Source organism: Ceratotherium simum, chromosome 21 (assembly GCF_057802395.1).
Source record: "Ceratotherium simum simum isolate JZ-2026a chromosome 21, ASM5780239v1, whole genome shotgun sequence".
NCBI classification, from domain to species: Eukaryota; Metazoa; Chordata; class Mammalia; order Perissodactyla; family Rhinocerotidae; genus Ceratotherium; species Ceratotherium simum.
Genome location: NC_141920.1, coordinates 7,788,764 through 7,811,035, shown reverse-complemented (window position 1 = coordinate 7,811,035; position 22,272 = coordinate 7,788,764).

The window sequence follows — 22,272 nt, the reverse complement described above, 5'->3', positions numbered from 1 at the left end:
TGATGTTGATGATGATGATGATGAGAGAGAACAAGTATTGGACACATATGGTTCAGTTAACTATTGCACTGTAACTGATCATCTCAAATTTATTGGATTAAATACAAAAATTGGATTAAAGATATGTCTATGGGTGGTTAGGAAATTCTACAGATTAGGGTTAGATTTGGCTGATTTAGGCTGGCTGGCTTGCTTGTACATGCGCATGTATAGTCAGTTCAAGGTAACCTAGCTATAGGCTAATCGAAACCTTGGCTGGGGTCTACTCGTCTCTCATCTATGTGGTCTCTCATTATCTGACAGAATAAACTGGGCTTATTTTCATGGTGGAGACATGGTACCAAGAGAAAACAAAAGCATTCAAGACCTCTTACTGTCTAGGCTTGCAACTAGTATACCATTACTTCTACTGTATTCTTTTGGCCAAAGCAAGTCAAAAGGTCATGCCAGATTCACAGGGTAGAGACATAGTCTCCACCTTTTGATGGAAGGAGCTACAGAGCCACATGGCAAAGAGTATATATACAGGGAAGGGTAGTGAACTGAGGCCATTTATGCAATTAATCTACCATAAGATACTATGTGTCAGGCCCTGTATTAAAATACTGCATACGTATTTCATTTAATTACCACAATATAGAAGGTCAATATAATATTTAATATTTCTATCTGATGATAAATAACAGATAAGTATGCATGGGAAAGAAAGGGAATTGTGTCCTGGCATGCAAAGAAACAATATCTTTGTGGAGGATAGAGAGGGGGCTATTTTGTTTTTCCATACTGTGTATTTCTAAACCAGAGAGAATATAGCAGGGGAGAGTGGAAGCAACTTTCATGATGGTATGTTTTCTCTTTATCCAATGGCTAAATGTATCTTAGAAACTTATTATGCAACGAATCTGTGTCCCAAATATGTTTAATTAATGAAAATTAATTAAAAATCCTGGCTAGTAGCTGTGGTAAGATTTTAGCTTTGGTTGGAGTTGTGACTTTATGTTTATTTCCAAATTTTTATCAATATTTCAGTGTAATTGTGGAACAGGCTGACATGAGGACTGCTTGTCAGATTTCATCTATTTAGAATTAATAGAATCTTCTTTAAGCCTTTTGTTTTTTTGGTGAGGAAGATCAGCCCTGAGCTAACATCCATGCCAATCCTTCTCTTTTTGCTGAGGAAGACTGGCCCTGAGCTAACATCTATTGCCAATCCTCCTCCTTTGTTTTTTTTTCCCCTTTTTCTCCCAAAGCCTCAGTAGATAGTTGTATGTCATAGCTGCACGTCCTTCTAGTTGCTGTATGTGGGACGCGGCCTCAGCATGGCCGGACAAGCAGTGCGTGGGTGCGCGCCCAGGATCTGAATCCGGGCCGCCAGCAGTGGAGCTCGCGCACTTAACCGCTAAGTCACGGGCCAGCCCCTAGAATCTTCTTTGAAATAGACCTTAGCCTTGGCTAGTCCTCTGACATTTCACATAGTCAAGCTCACTGCCTGGTGAAGCTAAGTGCCTAGTGGCCAGACAGCTCTTGCTTGGGTTGTTAATGAGTTCTTTCGTATGTTGAGGCAAAATCTGCATTAATTTTACCCATTGGTCACCTCCATGATCATCTTATCTGGTAGAACATTCTCCCATTATTTTCTATTTCCTCACCTTGTTTTAGTTTGGTTTTTTTTATAGTACTTCTTATTTCTTTATTTTATTATATTCATTTTGGTTTATTTGTATATTATTGTTTTTTCCCACTCGAATGTGAACTCCATGAGGTCAGGGACTTGATTTTGTTCACTGCTGTATCTCCAGTGCGTAGAATAGTGCCTAGCACACAGTAGGCATTCAAGAAACATTGCTGAATAATTGAATGTGCCTTCTCAACTTCACTCCATATTAGATAAGATATCACTATTCGATGTGGGTAGGATCCACAAATGTGAGAACACTGCCTTCTGTATGTTTACCAAATTTGCTGAAAGAACATTGGATAAGATGGAGTTATATAAAGAAAAATATGGAAGGTGTAGAAGCTCTTACCACTGAGATATTAGACAAAGTCAACATTATATGGGTCATTATTCAAAGTTATGAATCTCCTACCTGCACTTTAATTCGGGCTATATTTCCCTATAATTTTAAAGAGACAAAATTCCTTCTGGATCAGCTAAAACATTATTAAAAGTAGTAATATCTATAAAGAAAGAATGGGTCAATGAAAAGGAATAATGGACTCTTTTTACTAAGTTCATGAGATTAACAAAATAAGGACATTGACAGAGGAAAATGGCAGAGATGTCCATCCCAGGGAGAGGATGGGAGGGTCCTTCCATGTAAGAGAAGCTATGTCTCCATTGTGGAGGTATGTGAGTCATCAGGCTATGTGAGCAATTAAACATACAAATAGATATTATCAGCTCCCCTTATTCTGATGCTAAAAGCCTAACCCTCTGATTATTTTGCTTTTGGCACAGCTTGCCTACAGAGAAAGAATATGTGGTTAAGCTAATGCTAGTATCCTGTTTACTTGATAATTTTATTTCTCATTTGAATTCAATAATTGCCATTCTGCAAAGCCCATCAGTCTTTTTGAGCTTTATTAGTATGATTCAGTATCCCCAACTCAGATCAGTGCCAGGACAATGACATGAGCACGTATGTGAGCTTGGAAGACTGAGAAACAGACCTTGAACCGGATTGAATTCATCACTCTGGACAGCCAAGTATCCTTCCCTAGTCAGAGGTACTGACCCTTCTGCTGGGTGTGCAATGCTTTGCATATCTACAGTATTCAAATCAGGAATCACTTTATACATATTCCCAAAGTAAACCTTTGAGATATTTCCATCGAGAAGTCTGATTTTTTTTCCCCCAAAGCAAACACATGCAAAAAAAGTGATTGAAAGACTTAGCACAGGGTATGTGCCTTGGTCCCAGGACAACCTCCAAAATTTACTTCCAAGAAATAGATGGTGTACTCATAAGAGAAGTCATGAATATTTCTCTCTAATTTTTCTCTGTTTCTATTTTCTATGGATTATTTCTTGGAATTTAGAAGTACCATTTCCCAATTAGTGAATTTAATGCATACTTAGCATCCTTCATGCTGTTGTGAAATCTGACTGCCAAACCCTTTATGTGCAGATCACCACTACAAACGTCATTTTGTTTCTTCCTTTCTTTTATTTGTTTTTCCTCTTATATTAAGCTTATATTAAGTGACACAAAAGAATTGTCATCTGCCCTGGGGAAAAGAACACGTTACTTGCTTGATGCAATGCATAAGCTTAAACTTTAATGGATTCTTCAAGAAAGACCAATTCACAGCCAGAATTCTTTTATCCTACAATGGTGACAGGGAAAGAGGAGCCGGGGATTTTTCAACAGTGAAGAATAAGAAATACAGGAACTTTTTCAAAGGGTACGATGATGTACAAGTTCTAAAAATATTCCATTTGCATTTAAAATATGCCCTTCTACTCTACAAAGAATACAATTTTTTGTTAGATTTTAGATAATTACACTGACACATTGGTGCTTTTAAAAGTCATTGGCCATCTATTATTGAGAAGAAAATAGAGTGGATTTAGGTGTAAAAACATGCTTGAATGTATTCAACGTAGTGAGAAATATTAGTCATTTTTTCCTTTAGGCTTTAAGTTGAATAATAGTAGCACACTAGGCTACTTCTATAGCTTGTTTACTTAAAAATTAGTATTTCTAATTCTGAAGTCAAAAGTTTTCTTCCACTGATTTTGGTCAACCCTTATTACACAACTAGTTCCAGTACAGTCAACTCATACTCTCTTCCCTTTGTACACGTGTCAATGCAAGCTGAGCCAATAAGCAAGTAAGTAAATAAATAAATAAATAACTGATTCTACATTGTGTGCTTAGTATGACTAGAAGCTGTGGGTAAAGGAATAAAAAAAGTTTAAAATATGATCATCACCTTTGAGAAGCTTATAATTCGATTTTTCCTAACAAAGCTTGACCTTTGTATTCAAGAGGAAGAGTATGGGGAAGATGAGATCTGGCTCTACCATTCACTGGGGTGGCTTGATCTTGGGCAAGTGATAGTGTTACCACACAAAGGGCACAATCTGCTCGCCACGAGACAAAAGCCAATCGTCAAGAGGCAAGACGGTGGAAAAGAAAGGGCAGTTTATTACAGCTTGCTAGCAAGGGGGAAGATGGCTGACTAATGTCTCAAAGTCCCATCTTAAGGGGGCACAAAATCTTACAGCAGTTATGTAGGCTGGTGAATTATAGGGGAGGGGTTAGGAGTGTTGACCTTCTGGTGTTGCAGACCCGGAGTGCCACACCAGATCTTTCAGTTTTTATTGATGATGGCTATCAGCATAGACTCTCTGTTTGGGGGTCATCACATTCCTAAGGAACTCAAAAGAACAAAGTTATCATCTTATCGCAGCTGGGAGGAACATGCACAAGCAGGGGTTGTAAAATCTACAGAGCAGTTAGATCTCCTGGAGGGAGCATATCCAGCTGGGTTAGTTTGTCAGAGCTCATTCAAAGTTACAGTAGGGTTTCTTTTCTACAATATGGCTTCCTTTATGTCAACCTTGTCTTGAACTGGTATCAATAGGACCACTGAAGGCTGTTTTCTCCTCTATGAAATGGAGTTTCCAAATTTGTTAAGATTATATAAAATAATAATCTTTAAAAATCTAGCTCAGTTCCTGGCATATATAAGGACTCAAAAATATGTTATGACCTATTGCTTATTTACTCATCATTCCATCCATTTATTGATCCAATAGACATATATACTATGGCATTGTTTTAGGTATTGGGAATACAAAGATGAATCATCCCCTTCCCTAAATGGGTCTACAACAAAAAGTGGGAAACCAAACACATTGTTGATAAAATAAAATTCCTATTATTCAATTAAATGCACATTTATAGAGAACTTTTATTTTCTCTATTCTATATGTCATACATCAACGCCATAGAGCAACTGGAAAAAATAATGGAATGATAAAAATAGAAGCTAACAACTACTGACTGCATATTATATGGCAAATATTTGATCTGAAATACTATCTTAAACAATAATGAAAAAAAATCATAATGAGGTGTATGTAAAATTCCTGTTTTACAGACTAGGAAATGGAGACTTATCAATCACAAAAACAGACTGCTACATCTGGAGCATAAACATAGTTGTCTTTGACAGCAATCCTGCAAAACTTATAATCGTGTGGCAGTCATTAACTTTTAAAGAAGTTCAATGAAGCCATGGAGAAATGTGCAATGGACATAATTCAATCATCTCAATGTGTCCTGGGTAAGACACTATGCTAGCAGCTCTCCGAGGAAGCAGTAGGTAGCTATGAGATTATACTATTCCTAGCCCAGTCTCTGCCTCCTTCTGATAACTACCCTTTTTCAGGCCCTAACCTCATGGTCCCCATGGAAGCTGCCATATTCTTATAGGATTCTATTATCTTGTTCACACCAGTTGTTTCAAGGATAACACTTGACCCATGCCAAGGAGCCCCATTCATAAGATTTTTGGATTTAAGAGCCAGACAGCTGAGGTGACTAAATCTGTACTATCATTTTGGATTCTTGGTTACAACTGACATAAATTCAACTTACACTGACTTTAACAGTAAAGGAATTCATAGTTCCATGTAAGTGAAAGTTCTGAAGTAGTATTGGATTCCTATTAGTAGTGACTAAGAAATACAAATGATGTTGTTCAGAACCCAGTTTCTCCCTGTCTCTGTTCTACCTTATGGTGGAATCTTCATTTTCTAACTCCATTTGATAGAACCCCCCAACTTCCAGACATTTTCCCTTTGATACCAAATGGTGCAGCAATTCCAAACCTTGTATTCTTATACCACACAATCCAGGGAAATACAGAATTTTCTAGTGATTCCCAAATATTATTTGGTGTTCATTCTCTTATATCAGTCCAAATTAGGCCATGTGTACATCCTTGTACCAATCACTGTGCCTAAAGTTGGGATGCGTGAGTGGGATGTGCTGATTAGTTTAAGCTAGTTTAAGCGTATCTGTGCCCTAACCTGGAGCCATGGATGTGCCAAATATTTACAAAATATCCTGTCTGGATATGGCATATTGATGGAAAATTGAAAGAAAAATCAAAGCACAGTTGGTAGGGAAAATTTAGGGGGAACAAATGCTGAAGAGGTATATATATGTTTATATGTACTTATATGTATATATTTATATTTATATATAGCTATATTATACATTTATATTATTTATATATTATACATATTATATGTCTATATTATAAATATAATACAAATTATTACATATATTTATGTTATTTGTATTCTATAATATAGCTATTACTATATATAATGTAATACAATATATAATTTATGTATATACTATATATATATTTATACACACTACAATCTACTCCTTTGGCTAAATGAGATAACATCCATAAATGCCAGTCTTTCCATATAGTGTGAGATGAAATGCATAAGGGCTGATATATCCATGTTCCCTGCCTTGTGGAGAAAGCAGGTTTATAAAAAGATACAAAGAGAAATGGATGAAATAGATTTTCAGAAAAGAGATAGACCATATTACAGAGTCCTGACAGCATTCAAGTTTCAATTTTCACTTGTGCTTGGGTTCCTGTTGCATTCCTGCCTTTCCAGAAGCTTGTTTAGTTAGGAAGTACTTTAGCATCCTCTAATAAATTCCCATTTTTACTAAGTTAGTTTATGCTGGGCTTTAGTAAATTGGAAATTAGAGAGCTAAGTAATACTAACATGGGACAAAATACAAAAATGAATAAGATGTGATTTCTGCCCATGAGAGAGAAGATTTAAAGGGCAAGACAAGACAGGGAACGTGTCTCCTTGAAACGTATTCCATCTGTAGTCTTCCTTACCTCAGTAGATGTCACCATTAGCTACAAGTTTCTCCAGCCAGAAATCTACTGATTACCCTCCATTCTATCCTCTTTCTCATCTCCATCTACTCCATCAGCAAGTCTTCAGACCCACTGACTTCTTTCCAAGTCCACTGCCATCATTCTAGCCTATAAAAACATTGACTATTGCCTGGATGCTTGTAATGGCCTCCAATCCGAGCACACACTGTAATTGTTAGCATTCTGTCCAATATATTATTCATATCAGAGAAAGTTTTAATGCACCTGAAGAGTCATGCTACTCTTCAACTTGAATACTGGTGGTTCCTTATTTACTTTAAATTAAATTGAAGTTTTTTGGATGGCCTACAAAGCCCTGTATGACACTTCTGCTGACTACCTGTCAGACTTCCTCTCTCCCTTGCTCATTATTCTGCAATTACTCTGTACATTTCTCAGTTCCTTACAGAGGAGCTCTCACGGCTCTCAGTTTTCCCATGTTCAGGCCCCTCTGTTACCCTCTCTTTCGATGGTTGTCACCTTCTTATCCTTTTCCTTTTGCTTTAATTTCCTTCGCAACAGACCTTCCCTGAGCCATGAATCTCATGTGATACCTCTTCCCATTGTTATATCTTTGTTTCCTTCATAGTTCTTGCAATAACTTGTCAAATTATTATTTGATTTTACTTATATACTTATAAACTATCTCCTCCACCAGATTGTCATCTTCATGAAGGCAGGAGCAAATCTGTTTTGGTATCATCTATCTACTCCCTGCCCTGGCATGACCTGCTTGCCAATCACAATCTCAGGAATGTAGTAGGTGCTCAAATATAATTGTTAAGTGACTGAAACAAATGATTTCATTAAAGGGGTAGTCAGCTTGTTCAACAAACAGTAACTTACCTAGAGTTGAGATTTGGTGTTTGGTTGATGAGGAAGATGGTAAAATGTAGCCTATATGGGAGGGGGAGGGTATTGGACTCCAGTATTAACAACTTGAATTTCAGTGATTACCACATACCGTATTTTAAAAAAACATAATAGACAATTTACATATGTTATGTCATTTGTTCTTTTTGGAAACACAACTAACATCAGATTTAATAGCAAAAGACTGGATATTTTCCCCATGAGGTAAGGAACAAGATGAAGATGGCTATTGTCACCACTTCCATTCAACATTTTTCTGGGGGTTCTAGCCAACAAAACAGGCAAGGAAAAGTTATACAAGTCATACATATTGGAAAGTAAGAATTAAAATTATTTCTACTCACAGATAATATGAGCTTATATATGGAAAATGCTAAGGAGTTCACTAAAAATTATTTGAACTAATATGCGAGTTCAACAAGGTTATAGGATATAAGACTAATATACAAAGTTGTATATCAGTTGTTTTTCTACATACTAGTAATGAATAATCCAGAATTGAAATTAAGAAAACAAGCTCATTTACAATATCATCAAAATTGAGAAAATACTTAGAATTAAATTTAACGAAATAAGTTTGAGCCTTATATACTGAAAACTATAAAACATTGTTGAAAGAAATTAAAATGTAAATAAATGAAAAGACATCCATTATACATATATAGGAAGACAATGTTAAGATGGCGATACTCCTCTGACTATCCTCAGATGCAACACAATCCCTATGAAAATCCCAGATGCCTTGTTTGTATAATATAACAAGTTGACTTAAAATTAATATGGAAATGGAGGGGACCCAGAATAGCCAAATCAATCTTGAAAAAGAAGAACGAAGTTGGAAGATTTTCATTTCTCAATTTCAAAACTTACTACAAAGCTATAATAATAAAGACAGTGAAACTGGCACAAGGATAGATCAATGGAATAGAATTCAGAGTCCGGATATAGACTCTCATGATTATGGTCAATTGATTTTTAACAAGGGTGCCAAGATAATTCAATGAGGAAAGAAGAGTCTTTTCAACAAATGGTGCTGGGGTATCTGCATATACACAAGTAAGAGGATGAAGTTGAACACCTAACTCATACCTCATACCTCATATATCAAAATCAACTTGAAATATATCACAGACCTAAATGTACAAGCTGAAAATATAAACTCTTAGAGGAAAACAGAGGAGTAAATTTTCATTACATTGGTTTAGATAATGATTTGTAAGATACTATACTAAAAGCACAATTAGTAAAAGAAAAAATTAGGCTTCACTGAAATTAAAATACTTTTGTGCTTCTAACATCAAGAAAGTGAACTTACACACCAGGAAAAAATGTTTGCAAATCATATAGCTGATGAAGGACTTGTATCTAAAATACATTAAAAACTCTTATAACTCTATAATAATAAGACAAATAGCTGAAATTTTTAAAATGGGCAAATAATTTGAATAGAAATTTCTCCAAAGATATGCTAATGGCCAATATGCACTTCAAAAGATGTGTAAAGTTGTTAGTCATTAGGGAAATGCAAATCAAAACCACAATGAGATATCACTTCACTCTTACTATAATGGCTATAATCAAAAAGATAGACGATCACAAATGTTGGTGAGGATGTAGAGAAATTGGAACCCTCATACATTACTGGTGGGGATATAAAATTGTGCAGTCACTTTGGAAAACAGTTTGATAGTTCCTCAAAAGGTTAAACAGAATTACCATATGACCCAGGAATGCTACTCCTAGGTATCTGAGAGAAACAAAAATATATGCCCATGCAATAACTTGTATATGGATGATCATAGCAGAATTATTCATAATAATAAAATGTAGAAACAACCCAAACATCCATCAATTGATGAATGGATAAACAAAATGTAGTACTGTTATGCAATTGAATAGTATTTGTCAATAAAAAGGAATAAAGCACTGGTACATGATACAACATAGATGAACCTCAAAAACACTATGTTAAGTGGAAAAAGACCACGTATGGTATGATTCCATTTATGTGATGTCCAGATTAGGAAAGTCTATAGAGATAGGAGGCAGTTACCTAGGGCTAGTGGGGGTTGGGGTTGGAAGGAAGAAAGGAAGTGACAGCTGGTGGACACAACGTTTCTTTTGAAAATGTTCTAAAGTTAGATTATGATGATGGTTATACAACTCTATATACTAAAAACCATTGAATTGTATGCTTTAAATAGGTGAGTTTTCTGCTATGTAAATTATATCTCAATAAAGCTATTTAAAAAAGGAAGAGAAAGAGAGACATAATTTTAACCCCAGTTTAGAAATTAAGAAACAAGAGCCCCATGGACGTCAGCATCATGGCAGAGTGAGCTTCCCCCATTGAACTCTGCTCCTCTAAGACACAACAAAAAGGACATTCATATTCCAACAGAAGCTATTCACACAACACAGGGGATGTCTGAGGCACCCAGGCAACCGTACACCCGAGGACTGAGGTGCTGGAATCCCCAGAGTAAGTGGAAGGAGGTAAGAGGAGCTCCCTTCCTTCTCCAAGGACTGCGACCCAGAGACTGAGACCACACAGCTCTCAGAGGAGGGGGAGGGGCAGCTCGCCGCGTGAAAAACGGCACTTTCCAACACCCCTCACAGCCCAAGGGGATACCCCTACAGAGGGAGCGGAACTATTGTGAGGGTAGTTTCAACAAGCTAGCCCCTCAGGAGAGCAGAGAGAGACAGCCAGGCGAGAAACCTCTGAGATCAGGGAGGGGAAAGTAAGCACCCCTCACCCCCCAGGCCTTCCCGACGGGTGCTTCAGCACAGCTGCGCTTCAGCTCAGACCCGTCCCCAGAGGCAGCCGCCCCCAGGCTCCTGGGCCCCACCAGCAGGGGCAGCATGACCAAGCCCACCCCCACAGACAGTGGCCCCCAGGTGCCCGGGGCCAACCAGCAGTGGGGCGAGCCTGTGCCCCCGCACCAGAGGCAGCAGCAGCTCAGGCCCCACAATGCCATAGCCCCAGCTGCACTGGCAGGACCAAGCCATGGCCCCAGCTTCCCCTGCTCCACCGTGCCACGGCCCCAGCTCCTTCAGCTGAACCCTCTCCATCCCCCGGCTCCAGCTGCTTCAGCTTGGCCTGTGCTCAGGCTCCAGCTGACTTGGTGCCAGCAACTTCGGGCCAGCACACTCAAGTTCCAGCTTCTTTGTCCTAGCAGCATTCCAGCTCTCCCTTCTTTGGCCCAGCACATTCCAGTTCCTGCTTCTTTGGCCCAGCAGCACTTCAGCTTCAGCTGCTTCAACCCACCTGCACCTGAGCCCCAGCTGCTTCGGCCTAGCTGCCCTCCAGTCTCAGCTGTTCCCACATTCCAGCTCCAGCTGTTTCCACACTTCCCCCCCAGCAGCCTCCACTCACCCACGCCTCAGATCAACCAGGGGCCGACGAGAGTGCCCGTGGATTGAGGTGGGCCAGAATACGCAGCCCTTGAGCCCCACCCAATGGCAGCAAGAGGAAACTGTGACCATGTATTTTCACTACGAGGAAAAGTAAGCCAACACCGACAGGCACCATGCAAGAATATATTAAATCTCCAGACCAAAAGGGAAATGACAAGCACCCAGAAATCAACCCTGAAAACACAGAAATGTATAACCTTAATGACAGAGAATTCAAATAAGCCATCATAAAAAGCTTAATAAAATACAAGAAAACACAGACAGACAATTCAATGAAATCAGGAATTTCTTCACAAAAGAGATTGAAACTATAAAAAAAAAATCAGAAATCTTAGAGATGAAAAACACAATAGAGGAGATAAAGACAAATCTGGAAGCCTTAAGCATCAGAGCTGACAATATGGAGGAAAGGATTAGCAATATTGAGGACAGCAATGCAGAAATGCTCCAGATGGAGGAGGAAAGAGAATTAAGACTAAAAAGAAATGAAGAAACTCTCCGAGAAATATGTGACTCAATGGGGAAATCCAACATAAGGATTATAGGTATTCCAGAGGGAGAGGTGAGGAAAAAGGAACAGAGAACTTGTTCAAAGAAATAATGTCTGAGAACTTCCCAAACCCAGGGAAGGAGCTGGAAATACCAGTGAATGAAATCAATAGATCTCCTAAATATATCAACACGAAAAGACCCTCTCCAAGGCATATAGTAGTAAAGCTGGCAAAAGTCAACGACAAAGAAAAAATATTAAAGGCAACTAGACAAAAAATAATAACATACAAAGGATTTCCTATGAGGTTCTCAGCCGATTTCTTGACAGAAACTTTACAGGCTAGGAGAGAGTGGAATGATATATTCAAAATTCTGAAGGACAAAAACTTTCAGCCAAGAATACTCTATCCAGCAAAAATATCTTTCAGATATGATGGAGAAATAATAACTATCCCAGATAAACAAAAGCTAAGGGAACTCGTTGCTACAAGACCCCCACTACAAGAAGTGCTCAAGAAGGCTCTCATCCCTGAGGAAAAAAAGAGAAAGGGGATTCAAAGTTTTAAACAAGGAGGAAAATAGGTCAAGAAAACCAGAAAAATTGCAGTCCTCTATCGAAATAGATTAGCAAACACTTAATTATAAAACCAAAGATCAAGGGAAGGTAAGCACCAAGCATAAATATAACCTCATCATGTTAAACATGAACTCACAACACAAGAAGGAATAAGATATGACAACAATAACATAGAAGGGGAAGAGGGAAGGGATCGAATCGACTTAGTCTAAGGGAATAAGAGGCCATCACAAAATGGACTATCACATCCACGAGATTTTTTATACAAACCTCATGGTAACCACTAACCAAATAATGAGAACAGAATCACACACGATAAAGAAAGAGAAAACTAGGAGAACCCCCATACAGAACTACCAAATTAAATTGGTAGACTGAAACACACAGGACAAGAAACAAAAGAAATGCAAAAGCACTGGGAAAAGAGTGAAAAAATAACAACAACAAGCCCCCATATATCAATAATTACCCTAAATGGAAATAGACTGAACTCTCCAACCAAAAGACACAGAGTGGTGGGATGGATTAAAAAATAGGACCCAAGAATATGCTGCCTCCAGGAAACACATCTCAGCTCTAAAGACAAACAGGCTCAAAGTGAAAGGATGGAAGACAATACTCCAAGCTAAAGGCAAACAAAAGAAAGCAGGTGTTGCCATACTTATATCGGACAAAGTTGACTTCAAGGTAAAACAGGTAATGAGAGACAAAGAGGGCAATATATATAAAAGGGACACTCCACCAAGAAGACATATCACTTTTAAATATATATGCCCCCCATACAGGAGCACAAAGGTACATAAAACAACTATTAACAAACCTAAAAGGAGATATTAACAACAACACAATAATAGTAGGGGATCTTAATGCCCCACTCTCATCAATGGACAGATCATCCAGACAGAAAATAAATAAGGAAATAATGGACCTAAATGAAAAACTAGATGAGATGGACTTAATAGACATATACAGAGCACTCCATCCAAATACAGCAGATTACACATTCTTCTCAAGCACACATGGAACATTCTCAAGATTAGACCATATGTTGGGAAATAAGTCCTGCCTATATAAATTTAAGAAGATTGAAATCATAAAAAGCATCTTTTCAGACCATAATGCCATGTAGTTAGAAATCAACTACAAGGAAAAAACCAGGAAAGTGATAAAGCGGAGACTCAACAACATGCTACTAAACAACCAATGGATCATTGATGTAATTAAAGGAGAAATCAAAGCATATCTGGAGACAAATGAAAATGAAAATACACCATACCAACTCATATGGGATGCGGCAAAAGCAGTCCTGAGAGGGAAACTCATAGCAATACAGACCCACATTAACAAACAAGAAAAAGCCCAAATAAGCAACCTCAAACTATGCCTAACAGAATTAGAAAAAGAAAAACAAAGCCTAAATTCAGCAGAAGGAGGGAAATGATAAAAATCAGAGCAGAAATAAATGAAATTGAAATTTAAAAAACAGTAGAAAGGATCAATGAAACAAAGAGCTGGTTCTTTGAGAAGATAAACAAAATTGATAAACCCTTAGCCAGACTCACCAAATAAATAAAATTAGAAATGAAAAAGGGGAAATTACAACAGATACCACAGAAATACAAAAGATTATAAGAGAATACTATGAAAAACTATATGCCAACAAATGGGACAATCTAGAAGAAATGGATAAATTCCTAGACTCATACAACCTCCCAAAACTGAATCAAGAAGAAATAGAGAACCGGAAGGTGAGACCTGAAACTATAAACCTCCTGGAGAAAAATGTAGGTAGTACACTACTAGCCATCAGTCGTAAAGGGATCTTTTTGAGTTCCAGTCTACTCAGACAAGGGAAACAGAAGAAAAAATAAACAAGTGGGACTTCATCAGATTAAAGAGCTTCTACAAGGCAAATGAAACCAGGATCAAAATGAATAGGGAACCCACCAGCTGGGAAAAAATATTTGCAAACCATATATCTGACAAGGGATTAATCTCCATAATATATAAAGAACTCACACAACTGAATAACAAAAAACAAACAACTGGATCAAAAAATGGGCAGAAGAAATGAACAGACACTTCTGCAAAGAAGATATACAGATGGCCAATAGGCACATGAAAAGATGCTCAACATCACTAATCATCAGGGAAATGCAAATCAAAACCACACTAAGATATCACCTTACACACGTTAGAATGGCTATAATCACCAAGACAAAAAGCAACAAATGCTGGAGAGGCTGTGGAGAAATGGGGACCTTAATCCACTGCTGGTGGGGATGCAAACTGGTGCAGCCTCTATGGAAAACAGTGTGGAGAGTCCTCAAAAAATTAAAAATAGAAATACCTTATGATCCAGCTACCCCACTGCTGGGTATCTACACAATGAACCTGAAATCAACAATCCAAAGAGGCTTATGCACCTCTATGTTCATCGCAGCATTATTCACTATAGCCAAGACAGAGAAGCAACCCAAGTGTCCCTCGACTGATGACTGGATAAAGAAGATGTGGTATATATATACCATGGAATACTACTCAGCCATTAAAAAAGACAAAATCATCTCATTTGCAACAACATGGATGGACCTGGAGGGTATTATGTTAAGTCAAATAAGCCTGAAAGAGAAAGACAAACAGTGCATCATTTCACTCATATGTGGAAGATAAATCAACACATGCCCAGATAGAACTGTTTGGTGGCTACCAGGTGCTAGGTGAGTGGGGGTTGGGCACAAGGGGTGAAAGGATGCACTTCTATGGTGACTGATAAACAATAATGTACAAAAAAAATTCACAATAAAGAAAGAAAGAAACAAGAGCCCTAATAGGTTCTACTTCTAGAAAGCAGCAGATTTGGATTTGATCCTGGTTGGCCTGGCTTCAGTGCCTGTGTTTCAGTTGAGGTTTTTTGCAAGCAGGAGAATCCAGCTGACTGAGTTAACCTTACCTTCCTGCAAAGGGAAGCAGGTAAAGGCATTTATTAGAAAGCTACTGGATAGCTCACAAAATTGAAGTGCGGGAGAAGCAGGCCTTATGAGAGAAAAGAATCAGTAAAATCAGGGGACCTTAGTAGTGGGATCACGTGGTCAATTTCTCTTCAGTGCTGCCACCAACTCTCCTCCCTTCCCAGAAATGTACGAATGTCCTGTGGGCCTTGTTTGGATTCTTTGTCTAACCTTTTGATAAGGGAGTATGGATTCAAATATCGACAATTCATTGGATCCACATGGGGTAATGGATGGGGTGTTTACCAAGGGAAGGAACACTAAATAGCTCCTCCAGTGGGCTCCGTCTCCTGTACAGCCCCATCTTCTCTACACAGTCCTTGCATCTTTGAGCCCTAGAACAGCCATGTTTATAACAAAATCAAGCAAGTCAACCATTGGGCTGAAATTGTTTAAATAGTTTTGATACTGTTGTGTCACATATTATGTGAAAATAATAGTATTTAAGTATTTAAGTTTACCATGGTGAGGGGCATACTAATACACGTTGGAAGCTTCCTGATTATCAGACTTTTTGGATAATAGATTCCTAAATTCAGGCAATAAAGAAGGTCTACCATTCCCAATTTCCCACTATCATTCGCCACTGAATGCATTAACACCAGTGACGGCATCATGTAAAAATCACCTTGGCAGATCAAAACAAGCAAAGCTGGTCCAGAGCAGAGAGGGCTGAAAAGATTCGGTAACAGTCACATCCCGAAACTGCACATCCAAATTAAATAAGTCCTTTAAAAAGTCTGATCTCACCACTCTATTTTTTAATCCTAAGACCAGACAGTCTTTAAATAAAAGAAACTAGTTGGTGAGAATCTTGCTGCTTTCAGAATTCAGAGATTTAAATCTGAAAATAATGGCTATATTTTGGTGACCTTAAACACACATTTGAAATCATTTTGTATGTCAGATTGGTATCTCAAAATATCTATATATTTAAAGTATACTAGAGGCACTGCTGATAAAAAATAAAAATACTCATATAAACCAAATTGTTATCTCTAGTTGAATTAGTTTGTAAATACTTAATTTGAGCTTGATGGTCCGTTCTTTCCCACACTTCACTTGTTCCCTTTCCTTTCTTATCTTTCTCTCTCCATTATCTTTTCCACTTTCCTTATTTATTCATTCATTTAACAAATATTTGTGTATCAGACACTATTCTGGGCATTGGAAATAAAAGAGTGAGAAACATATTAATAATCTCTGTCACCATGAGCTTATAGTCTAGTTGGAAAGAGAAAGACATTAATCAAATAATCAAATGCACACATGTATACATAAATAATTATAACAAAAAGTACAGTTTAGTATGAAAATATAATTTGGGTTACCTAATCTAGCCCGGGGAACCAGGAAGGCTGTTTGAGGAGTGGGATTTGTGCTGAGACCTGAAGTACGAAGGAGTTAAGTAGGCAAGTGGGAAGCTTGCGTGTGTGAGAGGAGATGGAAGGTCATTTCAGACAGAGGGAACAGCATGTACAAAGATGCTGATGCCAAAGAGAACAAGCTTTCTTTGAGGGCCAGAAACAAAGGCAGTGTGGCTAAAAGTTAGAGGATGAAAGGCAGAGAGGACTAAGATGAATTTGGGGAGGGAGGCCAGGAGAAAGATCATGAGGGCACTAGAAAGCCCTGGAAGATTTTAAACAGGGAAGAGAAAAGGTCAGACTTGCTTTTAAAAATCTCTGTTTGGTGAAGACTACATTGGAAGAAAGCAGGAGCAGATGCAGAGGAAAACAATTTGGTGGCTACAGCAGTAGGCCAGATGACAAGTGACAGAGATTTGGATTTCAATTTGTTTGTTTCCAATCTAAATCCCTTTGGTCAACTTGCTGAACTGTTTAGAACTTTATTTTTCTTATCTGTAAAATGGGAATAAAAATACTTCTTCAATAAGGTGTCTGTGAAGACTGAGATGTAAGTTATGGAAAGTATTTACCATGCCACATAGTGCAGTAAGTCTTTTATCACTATAAAATATTACTTTTTTATCTCTAATAATATTCCTTATTCTGAAGTCTACTTTGTCATTAATATAGCTATTCCTTTCCTTTTGACTAGTGTAAACATGGTCTTTTTTTATCCTTATATCTTATCAATGTTTTCATATTTAAAATGGATTTCTTGTCAATTTCTCTTTGGTTCCCCTCCACTCAATATCTGTGGTCAGAAAACTTGCTCCAGATAGAAAGTCAAGACAAGACAGGGCTCACCTCCTTGGTTTCCTTTCTCTCACGATCACAGTCCTACACTGTTGTTCAGCGTCTTTAAACAGTTGTTTCCTGTATTTTGTCCTGTTTTCTAGCAGGAGGTTAAGTCCTACCCTTGTTACATCATGCATCTGGACATGGAAGTGATATGAGACTTCCATGTGAGTGAGTGAGACAGAGACTTGAATGATGATCTTATATTATAACTTAAGCATAAGTTGCATCTTATATTTTAACTTAAGCATAACCAGTATTTTTTTTACCTTGAATTTCTACAATATCTTGCATATCTACTAATAACTAACAATATAATTAAAGTTATTTCCTACGTAGTTTAAGCTTCCAATACTATCCAGTACCATCCATTTGATATTGACATGACATTCTCACAATGACTTCAGAATTCTGAAACTTCTAAAATAAACATCATAAAACAAAATAGTTATTCTGGTGAAAAAAAATCCCATAAAAATCTTAAAGTAGAATGTTACAGAGTATTAAAAAGTTAGTGTGTGGGCCCCAAATATATAAAATTGATATCTGAGGAACCATCAAAATCTTCTTAGAAGACAAGTTACTTACAAAGCATTTTATTAACAGCATTTGCTACTTGATGTTTAATAATCCAGTTCCTCAAATATTATATATCACCAGAATTAATGTCAATGAAAATAGTTAGTGCCTAGTATGCAATCTTTCCCTGTTTTTATTTTATGCTATTTCTGTAACCTCTTGAGGTAGGTTCAAAACCTTTAGTGTAGAGGGCCAGAGAGGGCAATTTTAGCACTAATCTTGTAAAATAGGCAATATTCCCAGCTAATTCACGCTGGCTATCCAGAGAAGGAAATCTGCTGTCTGCCAGATGAGAGTCCCCGGGCAGAATGGGTACGTGATTGTGAGTGGTTAAACCCATGTTTACTTATTCTGACTTAGATGAGCCACAGGCAGTTCTCAGGAATCTCGTGAGCAGACAGGCTCAGTGAAATTTCTTTCTTTTCCAACTAAATGCAGACCATTGCAATTGCATCTTTGGTCTATGGAATAAACTCTTGCCAAACTCATTCCAATCCTTTCACCAAAATGAAACTATCTCACACATTGTTTTGCTCCTGATTAGTGTTTCTTTCATAGTTATGTAGTTTTTCTCGTTCTGATACCTTTAACCTAAGGAGAGGACTCAGTGACCAGAGCAGATGGAAATAGCAACTGGTGGAAAATTGATTTCTCTTGGCCAAACTCCACCTGTGCCCTTGATGGAGCTTACTCTGGTGTTCACGAACGTGCAAACATCATTGGCCTGTTTCATTCTTAACTCATTACTATCAAACAAATATGAAAACTCTTCTGATTTGGCTTGATGACCAGAGGAATTCAATAAAGCACATTGTATTAGATTCCTGTGGCTGCCATAACAGAGTACCACAAAGTGCGCAGTTTAAAATAACATAAATCTATTTTCTCATAGTTTTGGAGGATGGAAGTGTGAAATCAAGATGTTGGCAGGATCATGCTCTCTCTGAAGGCTCTAGGTGAGGACCCTTCCTTGCCCCTTCCGGCTTCTGGTGGTTGCAACAATCGTTAATCCTTGGTGTCTCTTGGTTTGCAATTTCTGTCTCTGTCATCACATGCCATTCTCTGTGTATCTGTCTCTGTGTCGCTTCTCCTCTTCTTAAAAGGACTCCAGTCTAATTGGATTAAAGGTCCACTCTCCTCATGTATGGCCTCGTCTTAAATAATTACATCTGTAATGACCCTATTTCCAAATAAGTTAATTATCTGAGGTTCTGAGGCTGAGGAGTTCAACATATCTTTTTATGGGACACAATTCAACCTATGTCACATATAAAATCTTCCAAACTCTGACATCTATCAATATTGTTATTTTTCTCTTAAAAGTTTTGTTTTTTTCCAAAATGCAAATGTTAATTATCATACTATATACATAAGCATGCATTTACCTATAAACTACTATTATTCTCATGCTAATATATTCAATTTCACTTATTCTTTACTGATTCAATGTGGTTTGCTAGACTGAAAATCTCAAGGAATTGAGTCTTTTCAAAGAGCTGCGTTTTCATTCATAACTGGGCCAAAGTTCTTCATTTCGTTTTCTTCTTTTCTCCCCTTCTCTTATCTCTCAAATCTCTCATTAGGAGCTCAGTTCTTATTTTCTGTCATTTTTCTGTGTTCAGGTATTTCCCTATAATAATTTTCCAGTGAACTGTACCTTTTAAATGTGTGCCTGTAGAGTGCTTTGGAGACAGATAAAGCTAGAATTTGATGTGATCGTGATGAAGATAAGGTCTTTTCCAAGCCTTTTTTGCAACGTCTTATCTAGGAAAGAAGTCAGAAATTATCCAACCTGGGATCTCATTCACTCTATAACTTAAACACAAATCCTCTCTTCATTCAATACTTAATATCTTATTTCTACTCCCTTAAAACCCACACTTATGTCTACAACAGCCATCTGAGATGATAGTCTGCAGTGGAAGTAAGAGAAGACAATGTGGGCATTTAGACATTTCCTTTTTTTTCTTGTATAGTGTCTCAGTTTTGGCATTTTGTTTTGTTTGTGTGTCTGTGGGGATCCATTGTTGTTGTCATTTTTGTCAATGAATGATGGATGGCTATAGGAGATTGAGTCCCAAAGGTAATAGGATAAGCCAGAATTTTTTTCACCATGAGGAAGTTTCTTTGAGATGATATCTCTAGCAGAACTTCAAACCTCACCTCGAAGACCGCGTGGGGAATATTAGCCAAGTGTGAAGGGGGAGTGAAAATAACTAATGGTGTTTCTTTCTTCTCTGTTGTTTTTTGATTCACATTTTCCCCCAACTCCCCTAATAAATGCCCTACGGTGGGTCTACTTTGCATTCTAAGTAAAATCCAAAAATGCATACATGATATCTTGATCTGGTGCTTCTATCTAATCTCTCTCATGCCCCTGCCCCCTAATTGATCTGCTGCAGCCGCCCAGGTGCCCTTCTCTTCCTTAAATCACTGAGCTTTTCCCTTCTTACTGCCTTTATTCTTGCTTTTATTTGGGGCCTAAGCCCCTCTTTCTTGGATTTTTATGACACAGGTCAAATATCACCTCCCACCCCAACTGTCAACTGCATCAGTCTGTTACCACATTACCCTTTTAAATTTCATTGGTTGGGGGCCTACCTGGTGGCGCAAGCGGTTAAGTGCACGCACTCCGCTGCAGCAACCCTGGGTTCGCAGGTTCGGATCCCGGGCACGCACAGACACACTGCTTGGCAGGCCATGCTGTGGCGGCGTCCCATATAAAGTGGAGGAAGATGGGCATGGATGTTAGCTCAGGGCTGGTTTTCCTCAGCAAAAAAAGAGGAGGATTGGTAGATGTTAGCACAGGGCTGATCTCCTCACCAAAAAAAAAAAAATATTTCACTGGTCACTAATCTTATCCATTAGAATATGAGCTGCAAGAGAGTGGAGATCTTCTGTGACTCGGTTGTTGTTATATTTTCTCAGCTCTGAGCTGAATATGTAGTACTGAATGGGTTCTCAAAAACGTTTTCTGAAAAACTAAATGTGTGTTCCCCCTTTCTCCTTCCTATAATAGTGAGGCATGGGGTAGTTTGCACCCATGTGTGAACAGTAGAATAAAATTAAAACTTTCCCAGTAAGAATTGGAAAGAGGTTATTTTTCACTCTGCTTTACCTCAATCTTAGGATATAAAAAAGACAATGAAAAAAAAAAAAAGACAATGAAACCTATATCCAGACCTGGACTTGAGAGAGGCAAGGGTGCCTAGCACGCAGAATTTAAGGAGATTCTTTCTCTCGGGGCTGTGCAAGTGGTGACCCCGCAGTTGGGCCACCTTGAGAGTGAGTGCCTCCTTAAATTGTGTGCCCTGGTTGCCTCAGTTGCTTTCTCTTAGCCCTGATCTGTGTCTTTACTAAGGGTTCTTTGGGAGCTTAAACATTGCTACATAAAGTCAGGTTACATTTTCTTTATTTAGAAGTAGGGTTGCCCAATAAAAACACAGACCACCCAGTTAAATCTGGCTTTCAGACTAACAACAAATATTCCTTTTAGTATAAATATGTTGCGATTATTGCAAGGGACATGGTTATACTAAAAAATTACTTGGTGTTTATCTGAAATTCAAATTCAACCATGCATCCTAAATGTTTATTTGCTAAATCTGACCACACCTACTTGGAAGATTTCTAGGGGTAATAATCTCATGACAGTCTTGTGGTGGCAGATTTCACCTCAACAATGACCTCATAGAGGGAAGTCTCATTTGTTCCATGAAGTAGCATGTAAATAATGAAATGCTGGTTTGAGAGTCTCACAAGTCATTGCTACACTGTTCTCATCTTTCCAGCCCTCTCATTTTTCTTTGCAATAAGAACATATCAGATCAAGTAAACATTACCACTCAAAGCTTTCATAAAATATTGAACATTTAATTTGAGTTTCTCAGTGCAGCCAAGCCTGCTTTAACTGTTTGAAAATTTTGTATATTTACTAATAACCAGTTCCCCAGAGGTCTGTGCTGGAGAGCCTGAGAGAGGACTGAGTAGACCTCTTTCTCCACTACAGTCTTTCTAAGAGGGTTAAAAATATGCCAGATATGCAGCTTGTTAATAAAGCCATCTTTAATACAGACTGCATTTTAGTTCCTGGAAAGAGAGTAATGCCCGTTTGGCTTGAAAGAGAGGATTTTGGTTGGAGTAGGGTACTTTCCTTATTTTCTTCTTTGACTATCATCTTGCTGAA